The sequence below is a fragment of the Crocuta crocuta genome, unplaced genomic scaffold (assembly GCF_008692635.1).
Source record: "Crocuta crocuta isolate KB4526 unplaced genomic scaffold, BGI_CrCroc_1.0 scaffold200, whole genome shotgun sequence".
Taxonomy (NCBI): domain Eukaryota; kingdom Metazoa; phylum Chordata; class Mammalia; order Carnivora; family Hyaenidae; genus Crocuta; species Crocuta crocuta.
The window spans coordinates 958434-973571 of record NW_027527135.1 but is presented as its reverse complement, the minus strand read 5'-3'; positions in this window follow the sequence as shown (position 1 = coordinate 973571).

Below are 15138 nucleotides of genomic sequence, written 5' to 3'. Positions count from 1 at the left end.
AATCTTAGAAGTGTAAAAAAGAAATAGACTCTTTTACTCATGTTTCACGTAAAGCTGCAATAAGCTGTCTCCGTGTGTTATGTTAGTGTTCATTACTGACATCTTTGCTACTGGTGGGTCCTTTTTTTTTTAATAATCAGTTTTTTGACACTGTGGTTATTAGCCCAAAACATTCAATATACTCTCTCTATCCAAGCAAAGATTCATTTTATTATAAATGTCACATTCTTACAGCATTGCATACTCCACTAAGTTTTTGCTTATACTGAAATATGACTCCTGTAAATAAGGTGGATACTTTAAAAAATATTTTTTTGTTTTCAGATCCTTTTCAACATGTAAATATATGTGTTTATATAAATATCATCTTATTACGTTAGCTAGACAGTCTCATTGTTGTCATTTAATATGAGTTCACAACATAATATATTTTTAATGAAGTCCATTTATATTATGTTGGTCATAGTGATTTTAAAGTGGATTTTGTGATTGTCTAGTGGAAGCTATGATTACTTTTCTATCTCGAGATTGCCAAAATGGTTAATTCAATGCTGAATGATAACAAAGCTCATGAATTCATAATGAAATCTCAGGTGGTGCAAATTTAGATAAATTTGCATTTTGCCAGTCATTTAATTAAGGAGGATCTAAAATTGGGACTACAGCTTCACCCATCCACCCCACCTTTAATAACTTGATAATGATTAATTTTTTATACATTTAGATTACCTTTTAGTAATCGTGGAAAAATCTCAAAGAGATTTTGTTAAGATTTATTAAACTTATTAAAATAAAGAGACTTTTTTAGAGCAATATTAGGTTCAAAGAAAAATTGAACAGAGTGTGCAGAGATTTCTCATATATATTCTGTCCCAACACATGCATACCTTCCTCACTATAAACATTTCCCACCAAAGTGATAGATTTGTAGCAGTCATGAACGTACACTGACACATCATTATCACCCGAAGTCCATAGTTCATGTTAAGGCTCTCTTTTGTTGTTGTACATTCTATTAGTTTTAACAAGTATATAATGACATATATCCACCATAACAGTATCATACAGAGTAGTATCACTGCCCCAAGAATCCTCTCTGCTCCATCTATTCATCCCTGTCTCTTTCCTAGACTCTAGTACCACTGATTCTTTGTCTCTCCATAGATTTTCCTTTTCCAGAATGTCATACAGTTGGAATCATACAGTATATAACCATTCAATTTGATTTCTTTCACTTAGTAATAGGCACTTAAAATTCTTCCATGTCTTTTCATGTCTTAATAGCTTGTTTCCTTTTAGTGTGGAATATTACTGCATTTTCTGGATGTACAACAGTTTATTTTTCCATTCACTTACTCAAGGAAATCTTGGTTGCGTCCCAGTTTTGGCAATTATGAATAAAGCTGTGATAAACATGCACATACAGGGTTTTGTGTGGACTCATATTCAATGACTTTGGCTAACTACCCAGGGTCATGATTTCTGTATTATAGAATACATGTATGTTTAGTTTTGTGAAAAACTGTCCAAATCTCTTCCAGAGTGGCTGTACTATTTTGAATTTTCACCAGCAATGAATGAGCATTTCTCTTGCTCCATAACCTGCCAGTATTTGTTGTGAGTGTTTTGGACGTTGGCTATTCTAACGGGTGTGTATTGGTATTACTGTTTTAATTTGTAATTCCCTAATGACATATGATTTTGAATATCTTTTCATACATTTATGTGCCATCTGTATATCTTCTTTAGTGAGGTGTCTGTTCATGTTTTTTGCCCATTTTTAAATCAGATTGTTCATTTTCTTCTTGTTGAAATTTAAATGTGCCTTGTGTAATTTGGATAATAGTCCTTTATCAGATATGTTTTTTGTGAATATTTTTCCTACTCTGTGGTTTATTTCCTCATTGTCTTATCAGTCATTCACAAAGCAGAAGTTTATAATTTTAATGAAGTCCTGCTTATCAATCTTTCCTGTTATTTTTTAAGTGGAAAACACCCCTCATAATTTCCTGTAAAACACATGACTATTAACATAATATCTTGTTCAATTATGCTTTTATTTCCTGGTTTGCCCTTTTTAAGGATGCTGTTTCTACACATCTCTAGTTTATACTCTATAATACCACTCACATTTCTCAAAGCAAATATACAAAATATATCCATGATTCAAGCTCTGTCTGTTGATAAGACTACTCAGAAGAGGACAGGCAGAGAGCTTTAGCTCAGTTTACAATATGAAGTGGTGGGATTTTAGTGTATTTTTCTACATTTAAGAAAAAATAGTGTATCAGTTCGAACTCACATAGAGAAGCAGAACCAGTAGGGGAAACACATTACAAGGTATATTTTAGAGTCTTGGTTTATGTGATTGTGTGGGCTAAGAAAGTCTGAAATTTGTAGAGCACACTGTCAGAAAGGGAAGTCTGGAATTTTAGGTATGGGCTGAAGCTGCTATTTACAAGAGAAATTTTTTCTTCTTCAGGTATACGTCAGTTCTGCTCTTAAGACATTTCAACTGATTGAATCAGGTGACAAATTATTTAGGATAATCATATATATATTTGTATGTGTTAATGTGTTTATATATTTATATTTATACATAATATGTGGAGAAATATAACTGTGCTAGGTCTCATTTCCGCATCTGTCATGTGATCATGGCTGGTATTTATAACTACCTTCTTTCACTATCTATTTCATATTCCTTTTGTGAGTTGTGCACCTCAGTGGCTTGTGATTCTTTGTCTGGTAGTTTGACCAAACCTTTATTTGTGAAAGGGTGTGGGACTTTAGTAGTCCTGTTCTAATTGGGTTATTATAGTTTTCCATTGTCTAATCACAGAACAATAGTATTAAATCGTGTCCTAAGGGATCTCCTATATTTTGGACATACTCTCACCTCCACTGTGAAGTAGCAGTCCAGTTTCCCCTTAGTAATGAAAATTCAATCACCCCAACAATACATTAAGCCCCTTCTTTGCCTCTGAATTAAAAAAACATAAGGGGTCCAAATTGGCCTGGTAGCAGCTTTAGGTTCCAATTCAGTGAAATCATTGTTTCTCCTGGTAGAAGAATTAATTCATTTGAAACTAAGACCTCTAGACCAGCAGAATCTAACGTGACCAAGATGAGAAGAAAAAATTTTTGCTAGTGAATCGCCACTAGACATAATGACTGGATAGATTCCCATGTCCATTTCTTGATTCCTGATCATGAATTCTGGCTATGAGAAACAACACCATGTATTGACTGCTAATTTGGAACAGATAAGACATCTTTGAAAATACTACCCTAGCTTACACTGTAACTGAGTCTTCAAATATCATGTTATTATTCTATCAGAGCAGATGCTTCAGGATGATGTAATCTGAAAACGGTAAGACTAGTCAATTACATGAATAGAGGCCATGGTTACAATTAAATGAGCTCCTTGATAAAAAGCAATGATATGGAGTGCCACAATGGTGAACTAGGCATTCTAGTTTTAACATAAAGTTTGCATAGAGATAAGACAGATGCATATAGAGTAAGCGTCTATTTCAGAAATAATAATTAAAAAATCATACCCCTTTTGTGATAGAAGCTGTCTAACATGATTAACCTGTCACCAGATACCTGGCAATGGTGGTATATTGCCCCAGGAAATGGTGCCATATTGGGAACGCAGTGTTGGCTTCTGTTGCTGGCAGGTTAGGCAGTTAACAGTGGCTTTAGCCAAATCTGTCTTGATGCATGGAAGTTCATATTGGTAAGCCCATATATAACCTCTATCCATTCCACAGTGGCTGTCTTGGCCATTAGCCCATTAAGCAATGACACATGTGGCTTGGAAAGTGGCTGGCTGACATCCACAGATAGGTCATTCTAGTCATTTGATTATTAAAATCCTTCTGAGCTAAGGTGATTCTTGATGAGTCTTCACATGGGAGCCAAATATCCTTATATTTTTTTCCTGAAAGAGCTATATCCCCATACCTCATCTTCAGATGTCCTTTTCACCAACGTGCCAGTCATTTTGCTTTTAAGCCTTTGAGCCATCTACCCAAACCATTGAGCACAGCCTATGAACCTGAATAACTTGTACCTCTTTTCATTTCTCCTTCCAGGTAAAATAAACAATTGGCTGTATTGCTCCATTCTGCCCTATCCTGCAGTGCAGTCCCTAAAATGATTGGTAGGGCTGTATCTTTTCACTTTCAGGTGATGCCTGCCTATCACACAGAACCATCTGTAAGGAGGGTCTATGTTTTCTTTTCTTCAGTCAACTAATCTTTGACTGTTAATGAGACTATTTTTCTGGTATCACAAATGGGAAAGTTAACAAATCAAGTAGGATTTTTTTAAAAAATAATATCTATGAGCAGTTTAAATGTACAAGATAGAAAATGGGTTAAAGATAATTGACATGTGTAATCAAAAAAGAATAGAACAAATGGATGGTGAATGCAAGTATGTGTGTGTACATACTGTGTAAGAATAGTGTAGACAACAGTAGCTTTCATGATTTTGTTTGTAATAACAAAGAGAAATATGCATTGATAAAGGAAATATCATAGGATAATGAGTCAATAATTCTTTAGAGAATCTTTCATTGCTTTCTATTACCCTTTTCCAGCTTTCTATTCTGAAGTTGAATTTGCCAGTAAAGACTATTAACCAATGCAGATTCCCTTGGAAATAATTTATCTTTCCTGTTTTCCTTACCTGTACTATGTTTCCAACTGTCATCATTTATATTTAATATAGCACAAGGATAGAGAATTAATTTTCAATTTTGAAGTTGATGATTGACTACCATCCTCAATTCCAGACCTCTCTCCAAAAGTTATCTTGGTATATAACTTTCTGAACATTTTGATATATTATGTTAATATCTAAAGAATTACAGCCATCTATATATAATCTGTGTATTCATGGGTCATAATTGAAACACTTCTCTGTCTACCTACTTTTCCTTCTAAAGGATATGGCTCCACTTACTGTTCCTGTTCAAGACTGTTGCCAGAGCTAGTTTTCCGATTAAATTGGGTTTGTTCTTATCGACACCTGATTATTAGTACTTATTGAACTGATCTTAGTAGAACTATATTCTGGGAATTATGGAGTAACTGAGTATATTATTAGTAGCAGGAGGTTGAAAAGAAAATCGTGAAAAAGAGAGTAAGAGGGTAACTAGGTCATATTAATGGTGGAGGAATAATAAGAAATTCAATAAACTGTTGCTCTAGAATAAATTGTCCCTAAATTGGCCTTAGATTCTAAATGAACTTTGAAGTTTCAGCCATGTGAGTTTGTACCTGCTTAAATTAGTATTGTTTGAAGACCGGATATCTATTTCCCATTCTGGTGACCAATCTTTATTTTTCTTAGGTTTAGATAGCAATAGCTCTTCTTCACTTTCTGTGCATGTCTGTGTGATCTCAACCTCACTACTGACTCTTGTGATATGCCCTACATTGGGGCTTATGTTATTCACTCTATTATCCCTAGCCACAAGGATTCATTGGTGGATAGGCATGGAGTCCAATTTGGTTAAACCTAAAGGAGAGAAATGACTTTTTTTCTATGTTGAACTAGGAAGCATAGAGATACGATTGTGTAGTTCTAAGCAGATATTTTACCACCTCAGTTCATGGACCTGCTTAAGAATGAAACCAGTAATTTAAGAAAATCAAGTTGGGAGACCCAACACTGGAGCAGAGGTTGAGTCAGCTGCCCCAAACCGCTGATCAAAACTAAAAGTCAGAATGGGCTAGATGTCTCGTGGAAATCAGCCAGTTATAGCTTACGATGTTATGAATAGAAGAGGATAGAGAAACGGGGGGATCCGTAATTCCTGCCTGCATCTCTCAAACAAAGAAGAGCTGAAGCTAAAGGGCTCTGAAACCCAAGAGTCAGGGAGGAAAGGAGATGCATTCTACTAGGAAGACAGCCTCATAGGGCTACTTCAAGGAACAAGCCAAAGCACACATGGTGGAGAGTCCAAAACATCACTATGAGTAGGGAAATAAAATAACCAAAGTCACAACAAGAGCGACCAAGGGACACCCTTAAAAGAGCACTTCCTGAATGGCCAGGCCCTGGACAGTGTATGAGCCTCCTTTAATATAGCAGTACTCACAGGTGCAGAGCACATAATAAGCTTACAAGGTATAGAAAGTTAGCCAAAATGATGGAAGAACTCTTCTCAAAAGATTCCAGGAAGATGTGACAGCTAAAGAATTAATCAAAACAGGTATAAGCAACATAACTGAACAAGAATTTGGAATAATAAAAAATTAATCACTGGGCTTGAAAAAGGCATAGAAGACAGCAGAGATGCTATTGCTGCAAAAATCATGGATCTTAAAAATAGTTATAATGAATTAAAAATGCTACAAATGAGGTGCATAATAAAATGGAGGTGGCCACTGCACAAATTGAAGAGGCAGAGAGAATAAGTGAATTAGAAGATACAATTATACAAAAAGAGGAAGTCAAGAAAAAGAGAGATAAATTGATCCAGGAGCACGAAAGGAGAATTCAAGAACTGAGAGATGCATTCAAATGGAACAATATCTATATTATAGGTTCTAGAAGAAGAAGAAGAAGAAGGAGAAGAGGAGGAGAGAGGAGGAGGAGGAGGAGAGAGGAGGAGGAGGAAGAGGAGGAGGAGGAGAGAGAAAGGGGCTCAAGGGGTACTTGAACAAATAATAGCCAAGAACTTCCCCAATCTGGGGAAGGAAACAAACATTGAAATCCAAGAGGAACAGAGAACTCCCCTCAGATGTAACTTGAATCGATCTTCTTCACAACATATCATAGTGAAAATGGCAAAATACAAGCATAAAGAGAGAATTCTGGAAGCAGCTAGGAATAAATGGGCCTCAACATACAAAGGTAGATACATCAGGGTAGTAGGAGACCTACTACTGAAACTTGGCAGGCCAGAAAGGAATGGCAGGAAATCTTCAGTGTGATGAACAGGAGAACTATGCAGCCAAGAATTGTTTATCCAGCAATCCTGTCATTCAGAATAGAAAGAGAGATAAAGATTTTCCCAAACAAACAAAAATTGAAGGAATTCATCACCACCAAACCAGCCCTATATAAAGCCTAAGGGGGACTCTATAAGGGAATTGTTGCAAGGAACACAAGTTACCAGAGACACCACTACAAGCATGAATCCTACAGAGAACACAATGACTCTAAACCCATATTTTTCAATAATAACACTGAATGCAAATGGACTAAATGCTCCAATCAAAAGACAGAGGGTTTCAGAATGGATAAAGAAAACAAGATCTATCTATTTGCTATCTACAAGAGAATCATTTTAGACCTGAGGACACCTTCAGATTGTGAGTGAAAGGATACCTTCAGATTGTGAAAGTGAGGGATTGGAGAAATATCTTTCATGCGACTGGCAGTCAAAAGAAAGCTGGAGTAGCCATACTTATATTGAACTAACTGGACTTTAAGTTAAGGTAGTAACAAGAGATGAAGAAGAGCATTATATAAAGTTATAAGGTCTATCCATCAAGAAGAGCTTACAATTATAAATGTCTATGTACCAAATTCGAGAGCATCCAAGTACATAAAACAATTAATCACAAACATAACCCATCTTATTTATAAGAATGTGCTAATTGCAGGGGACTTTAATACTCCATTTACAGCAGTGGATAGATTAACTAGACAGAAAATCACTAAAGAAACAATGGACTTGAATGACACATTGGACCAGATGGATTTGACAGATATATTTAGAACTCTACATCCTGAGGCTATGGATTTCACTTTCTTCTTGAGTGCACATGGTACATTCTCCAAGATAGATCAAATACTGGGTCATAGAGCAGCCCTCAATAAATATAAAAGAATTGAGATCCTACCATGCACACTTTCAGATCACAATGCTATGAAACGAAATCAATCACAGGGAAAAGTCTGGAAAACTTCCAAAAACATGGAGGTTAAAGAACGCTCCACTAAAGAATGAATGGGCCAATCAGGCAATTAGAGAAGAAATTTAAAAATATATGGAAACAAATGAAAATGAAAATACAACAATCCAAACTCTTTGGGATGTGGCAAAGGCAGTCCTAAGAGGAAAGTACATTGCACTCCAGACCTATCTCAAGAAACTAGAAAAATCACAAATACAAAATCTAATAGCACACCTAAAGAAACTAGAAGCAGAGCAGCAAGAATATCCCAAACCCAGCAGAAGAAGAGAAATAATAAAGATCAGGGTAGAAATAAACTACATAGAATCGAAACAAACAAACAAACAAACCAGTTGAACAGATCAATGAAACCAAGAGTCGGTTTTTTGAAAAAATAAACACAATTGATAAACCTCTAGCCAGGCTTCTCAAAAAGAAAACAGAGAGCACCCACATAGACAAAATCACAAATGAAAATGGATTTATTACAACCAATCCCTCAGAAATACAAGCAATTATCAGGGAATACTATGAGAAATTATATGCCAACAAACTGGACAGCCTAGAAGAACTGGACAAATTCCTAACTACACACTCACTACCAAAACTCAAATGGGAAAACATAGAAAATCTGACCAAACCCATAACTAGTGAAGAAATGGAATCAGTTATCAAAATCTCCCAAAAAGTAAGGGCCCTGGGCCAGATGGCTTCCCTGGGGAATTCTACCAGACATTTAAATCAGAGTTAATACCCATTCTTCTCAAGCTATTCCAAAATATAGAAATGGAAGGAAAACTTATGGACTCATTCTACAAACCCAGGATCACTCTGATTCCTAACCAGAGAGAGATGCCACAAAAAAGAGAACTACAGGCCAATATCCATGATGAATATGGATGCAAAAATCCTCAACATGATACTAGCAAATCGAATTCAACAGCATATAGTAAGAATTATCCACCATGATCAGTGAGTGGGATTCATTCTTGGGTTGGAGGGATGGTTTGATATTCGCAAATCAATGTGCTACATCACATTAACAAAAGAAAAGACAAAAATCATATGATCCTGTCAATAGATGCAGAAAAAGCATTTGACAAAATACAGCATCCTTTAAACCTTCGAGGTTGTAGGGATAGAGGGAACTTACTTAAACATCTTAAAAGCCATTAATGAAAAGCCCACACAAATGTCATCCTTGATGGGGAAAAAATGAAAGCTTTCCCCCTCAGATCAGGAACACGACAGGGGTGTCCACTCTCACCACTGTAGCTTAATATAGTGCTGGAAGTCCTAGCCTCAGCAATCNCCAGAGAGAGATGCCCAAAAAAAGAGAACTACAGGCCAATATCCATGATGAATATGGATGCAAAAATCCTCAACATGATACTAGCAAATCGAATTCAACAGCATATAGTAAGAATTATCCACCATGATCAGTGAGTGGGATTCATTCTTGGGTTGGAGGGATGGTTTGATATTCGCAAATCAATGTGCTACATCACATTAACAAAAGAAAAGACAAAAATCATATGATCCTGTCAATAGATGCAGAAAAAGCATTTGACAAAATACAGCATCCTTTAAACCTTCGAGGTTGTAGGGATAGAGGGAACTTACTTAAACATCTTAAAAGCCATTAATGAAAAGCCCACACAAATGTCATCCTTGATGGGGAAAAAATGAAAGCTTTCCCCCTCAGATCAGGAACACGACAGGGGTGTCCACTCTCACCACTGTAGCTTAATATAGTGCTGGAAGTCCTAGCCTCAGCAATCAGAAAACAAAAGGAAATAAAAGGCATCAGAATTGAGAAAGAAGAAATCAAACTTTCACTTTTCGCAGATGACATGATACTGTACATGGAAAACCTGAAAGACTCCACAAGAAGTCTGCTAGAACTGATCCATGAATCCCAAAGTCGTAGGGTACAAAATCAATGTACAGAAATCCGTTGCATTTTTACACACCAACAATGAAGCAACAGAAAGAGAAATCAAGAAACTGATCCCATTTACAATTGCACAGAAAACCATAAAATACCTAGGAATAAACCTAACCAAAGATATAAAAGATCTGTATACTGAAAACTATATAAAACTTATGAAGGAAATTGACGAAGACACAAAGAAATAGAAAAACATTCCATGCTCATGGATTGCAAGAATAAATATTGTTAAAATGTCATTACTACCCAAAGCAATCTACACATTCAAGCAATCCCAATCAAAATTGCACCATCATTCTTCTCAAAGCTAGAACAAACTATCCTAAAATTTGTATGGAACCACAAAAGACCCGAAATAGCCAAAGTAATATTGAAGAAGAAAGCCAAAGTGGGAGCACCACCATCCCAGACTTTAGCCTCTATCAAAAAGCTGTAGTCATCAAGACAGAATGGTATTGACACAAAAACAGACACACAGACCAATGGAATAGAATACAGCACTCAGAACTGGACCCACAAATGTATGGCCAACTAATCTTTGACAAAGCGGGAAAGAGTATCCAATGGAAAAAAGACAGCCTCCTTAACAGAGGGTGCTGGATGAACTGGACAGCAACATGTGGAAGAATGAAATTAGACCACTTTCTTACACCATACACAAAAATTAAACTCAAAATGGATGAAGGACCTGAATGTGAGACAGGAAACCATCAAAACCCTAGAGGACAAAGCAGGAAACAACCTCCTTGACCTCAGCCACAGCAATGTCTTACTTGATACATCCCCAAAGACAAGGGAATAAAAAGCAAATATGAACTATTGGGACCTCATCAAAATTAAAAGCTTCTGCACAACAAAGGAAACAATCAATAATACTAATAGGCAACCGAATGAGTGGGAAAAGATAGTTGCAAATGACATATTAGATAAAGGGCTCATATCCAAAATCTATAAGGAACTCACCAAATTTCGCACCTGAAAAACAAATAATTCAGTGAAGAAATGGGCAGAAGAAATGAACATACACGTCTCCAAAGAAGACATCGAGATGGCCAACAGACACATGAAACGATGCTCAACGTCACTCATCATCAGGGAAATACAAATAAAACCACACTGAGATATCATCTCATGCTGGTCAGAGTGGATAAAATGAACAAATCAGGAGTCTATAGATGTTGGCAAGGATGTGGAAATGGGCACCCTCTTATACTCTTGGTGGGAATGTAAACTGGTGCAGTCCCTCTGGAAAACAGTGTGGAGGTTCCTCAGAAAATTAACAACAGAACTCCCCTATGACCCATCAATAGCACTGCTAGGAATTTACCCAAGGGATACAGGAGTGCTAATGCATAGAGGCACATGTACTTCAATGTTCATAGCAGGACTTTCAACAATAGCCAAATCATGGAAGGAGCTTAAGTGTCCATCAACTGGCGAATGGATCAAGATGTGGTTTATCTATACAATGGAATACTACATGGCAATGAGAAAAATGAAATCTGGCCACTTGTAGCAATGTGGATGGAATTCGAGGGTATTATGCTAAGTGAAATAAGTCAGGTAGAGAAAGATACCATATGTTTTCACTCATGTGGAACAGGAGAAACTTAATAGAGGACCATAGAGGAGGGGAAGAGGAAAAAATAGTTAAGGAGATGGAGGAAGGCAAACCATAAGAGACTCTTTAAAAATCAGAACAAACTGAGGGTTGATGGGAGGTGGGGGAGAGAGGAAAAGGGGTGATAGGAATGGAGGAGGGCACTTGTGATGAGCACTGGGTGCTATATGTAACCCAACTTGACAATAAACTATAATAAAAAATAAAGTATAAAATAAAAGTGTTCTAAAAATAGATAAATGAACATTAAAAAAAAAAAGCCAAGTTGCAATGCAAGCGTGAGTGCACGTGCACACACACACACATACACACACACACGTGAACGCGAGCATGCGTGCGCTTACAGACCTGATATTTTTAAGATTCCAGACTGCAGTCATACTTAAAGTCAAAAGACCTGTAACTTTTTCAGTTTTGTCAGCCATTAAAAAATTTCTTAAATAAGTTCTTTTAAATCTCCTTTCTACCTTACAACAAAAAGGCTATGATTATGATTCTCTCTGATGTGTCTGAGTATTAAGCTTTTCTTAATCTTCAGTACGTATGGAGATCATACATCACCTAAGTCAGAATTCTTTTTTGAGTATAAAGTGGAAGTATTAATTACACAGGACCAAAAGGAATGAATTGTGACAGTCCCTGGCAAACCCAGGGGAATGGTCACACGAACCACACTGCAAATATTGGACTGATTGGACAGACTCTATGACTGTAGTGAACTTAAATAAAAGGAGCACAGTGCCTTTTTAGGAGACTTGCTCCAAGTATGCATAGACCTCCACTATGTATGGGGTGTATTTATAAAAACAAATTGGAGAGGACAAGAAGCAGGAAATAAAAGTGTGCTTGCTACAGCATTATTGCTATTGTTTATTTATTTTTTCTTCCTTTGGTTTTCTAGCATTTTTCTTTTTTCACTTCATTGGTTTTTTCTCTTCATACTTGACTAACCTGTCTGTCATCCTCATTCACAATGTACATTATAAACATGTTAGTGGCTATTATTTTTCAGTAAATACACAGTTTAAATTTTACATTGGAAATCGGTGGCAATAGGAATAAATAATAGAAATTGTATGTAGTACTTTTCTGGAATTAGCATCCTAAGGAATCTCCATGTGTCCAAAAATATTTTTAAAGAGCTTGGATATTTATTAACACTTCACAGAACATATTGTAAAATAATTTTTAAAAATTGCAGAGTATGGTTTTTAAAAGAACATAATTGCGAGATATTTCCTGTTCCATTTCCTCAAATTATACAAGAGAAAACAAAAGCCTTTTGGCTTTCTTAGTTCTGTAGGGAACTCATAATTTAAAAAAAAAAAACCATTCTTTTAATGCCAGTTCTTGATTGTAATTGTAAATTAGAGCATGTTAAGGGGACTGTTAAAACATACTACTTTTAGAAAGATACTCCCATTTATTTTCTCAAGTTCAAGACCTGAAACATTTTTACTTCATAAAGGAAGAAGTTTAGCTACATTTTCCCCACAAATGGTGCTTATAAGAATTAGATTATTATTCACGTATAATTTACAGAGTTACTGCCCATAGTAAATCATTTACCCACATATAGATGCAAATCACTACGAACTTCACATCCATTTGTCAAAATTCAGTCTGTCATTTTCTCCCACATTGTAAGTTTCAAATCTTGTAAGTCCAGGTTTTCTCTTTACAAAGATAACTTATCACACTTCTCAGTGTCATAGTCAATGAAATAAAAATTTTAAATATTTTATTATTTCCATGCAGCCATATTAGAGCAAATACTCTTCTACTTCATAACTGGTTTTTAAAATATTTCTGATGAAGGCATTTTATAAAATATTTGGATTTAGGCAGAATTTCAGTCCCTGTGAAAATGATCTTCAACCTCTGATAATATATAATTATGATTGAATATTGCATTTAAATGGATATCACTAATTTTAGAAGATATAAGCATTTGTATTTTGATTTGTATTGGGTTAATGTAAGTTCTTAAGCATATCCCCCCTTTTGCATGTACAGAAGTAAAATAAAATGAGAGACTCTATTAGATTTTTTTTTTAATTTTAATGTTTTATTTATTTCTAAGAGAGAGAGAGACCGTGAGCAGGGGAGGGTCAGAGAGAGAAGGAGACACAGAATCTGAAACAGGCTCCAGGCTCTGAGCTGGCAGTCAGCACAGGGCCCGACATGGGGCTTGAACCCATGAAGCATGAGATCATGACCTGAGCCGAAGTCAGACGCTTAACCGACTGAACCACTCAGGCACCCCTCTATTAGATTTTTTAAATTTTAATAAAAGCTTAGAAACTCTTTGACCATTTAAATTAGCACTAGCTTCACAAAGGACCAGATTTTTTTTTTTTAATTTTAATATTTACTTAGTTTTGAGAGAGCGAGGCAGAGTGCGATTCGGGGAGGGGCAGAGAAAGAGGGAGACACAATCTGAAGAAGACTCCAAGACTGTGCTGTCAGCACAGAGCCCATCGTGAGGCTCAAATCCAGCAACTGGGAGATCATTACCTAAGCCGAAGTTGGATGCTTAACCAACTAAGCCACCCAGGTGGCTTCCACTTAAAAATAACTACATTCCACTTAAAAATAACTGCACCAGTAGGTGAAGGCACTGAATGTACAAGTAATGCTTTTCTTTTCCACACAAGACCCTTTCCAAAGCTGGCTCTCCTGAGGAAAACATTGCCTGTGTTTCTCCTGGGTTTAGTTCTTCAAATGAGTGAATTATAAATTGCATTTATAAGTTTATACTTTGCATATAGGTATATTAGTTTCGAACACGATCTCTTGGCTATCACTGAGTATCATTCTCCTTTCTCTTTCCCCTTAGTGTCTTAATTTCAACCCTTGCATTTTTAAAATATATTTTCAAAAACTTTTAAAGTATATTCCTTTTTGAGAGATAGAAACAGTGTGAGCAGGGGAGGGGCAGAGAGAGAGGGAGGCACAGAATCTGAAGCAGCCTCCAGGCTCTGAGCTGTCAGCACAGCTGACAAACCCGCAAGCTGTAAGATCTTGACCTGAGTCAAAGTCAGATGCTTAACTGAATGAGCCGCCCAGATGCCCCTAATATATTTTTTGTTTATTTATTTATTTTGAGACAGAGGGAGAGAGAGAAAGCGAGCAGGGGAGGGAGGGAGAGAGAGAATGCTATGCAGGTTCTGCACTGTTAGCACATGCGGGGCTCCATCCCATGAACCGTAAGATCATGAATTGAGCTGAAGTCAAGAGTCAAAGGCTTAACAGACTGAGCTCCCCAGGAGCCCCTCAGTACTGACATTTTTGTGGTTTCTCTAATTTTTCTTTCACTTAAAATAATATGTTGTAGATATTTTTCATTTATATTGTTATTTATATAATCTATATATTTATTTTATATTTCTATATAATGTATAGTATTATAAGACATATTTATAATTTACATATTGAATCTATGCTATAATATTTCTCTATGTAATATCATTAAAACAAGGTTGATTATTGGTTGGTTAAACACAAAATGTACTGATTCCAAGCTAATGACTATATGATTATTTGTTATTTCTCTTTTTTCTCCAACTTTTTCTGCAAATCTTTCCCTTCCTATTTCTATTTGTTACAGTTTTATTTGCATAGTTCAGTTTTATAAC